Below are 1,247 nucleotides of genomic sequence, written 5' to 3'. Positions count from 1 at the left end.
ATCTTTCCAATGGCAAAACTGATAGATACGTGTGCAATGATTGTTCTAAAATGTTACAAAATCTGAGACACTTCACCCAATTCTAGCTGTTAGTACAGTGAGCCACAGTGATGCATGTAAAATTCAAGAAAAAATATCAGTGAAAGAACCTTATGTCCCCCAACCCCATGTTCCCATTTTATAGATGAGGAAACTGAGGCTCTGGGAATTAAATAATTGGTCCATGATTACCCAGTTTTAAGTAATTTAATTGGGATCAGAATTCAATGTATCTGACCTCAACTATATTTTTATCATGTTGCCTCTTTAAAATAAATATTTTCCATTTTTACATTCTAACATATATAGTTTTTCATAATCTAGTTTTAAATTGATTTTGTCTTTCCAAAGGAGGTGGAAAGTTTTAAGATGGAAGCCTTGATTTAGGTGTCATGTATTCCTAATAATACAGGTGCTCGAACTATTCGTTCTGTTGAAAAATATATTTTGGTACAAATGCTTGCTTCCCGTCAGCCCTGCTTCTAATATCACAGAGACCCTAATTGGGGCCAGAGTAACAACAGAGTTGATTGCTCTCACAGCATTGTCTTTGTTTTCATTAGAGCTTTAAATCAAATTGTGGTGCCATTTTCGCTTCGGTATCTCTTTTCTCATACTAAATTATGAGTCTGATACCCTTTAAGGGAGGCTTTCTTAGAAATCTGTGTGTTGACAGTATTTAGAATCTGACACTGAGGTGTTCAATATAAGATTGTTGAAGGAAGGAAAGAAAGGGGTGGAGAGGAAGGGAAGATTCTTATGTGCTCACTCCAGAACCTAGGTATGCTTTTACAAAAATCGTATCGTAGTGTACCATATTTGTTTCCTTTTTAATAGTTTTTCTATTGTGGTAAAATATACATAGCATAAAATTGTCCCATTTAACTATTTCACTGGCATTAAGTATATTCTCATTGTTTTCTAATTATCACTACTATCCATCTTCAGAACTTTTTCATCATCTCACAGTGAAATTTTGTGCCCATTAAACAATAAATCCCTATGTTCTCCTCCCCTAAGCTCCTTGTAACCATTATTCTACTTTCTGTCTCTATTAATTTGACTACTCTAGGTACTTCATATAACTGAAATTATGCAATATTCTTTTAGCAATGGCTTACTTTACTTAGCATAATGTCTTCAAGGTTTATTCATGTTGTAGCATATATTAGAATTCCATTCTTTTTTATGGATATTCCATTGTATGT

Source organism: Pteropus vampyrus, unplaced genomic scaffold, assembly GCF_000151845.1.
Source record: "Pteropus vampyrus isolate Shadow unplaced genomic scaffold, Pvam_2.0 Scaffold1, whole genome shotgun sequence".
Classification (NCBI taxonomy): domain Eukaryota; kingdom Metazoa; phylum Chordata; class Mammalia; order Chiroptera; family Pteropodidae; genus Pteropus; species Pteropus vampyrus.
The sequence above is the reverse complement of the archived record's forward strand: the minus strand, read 5'-3'. Positions refer to the sequence as shown.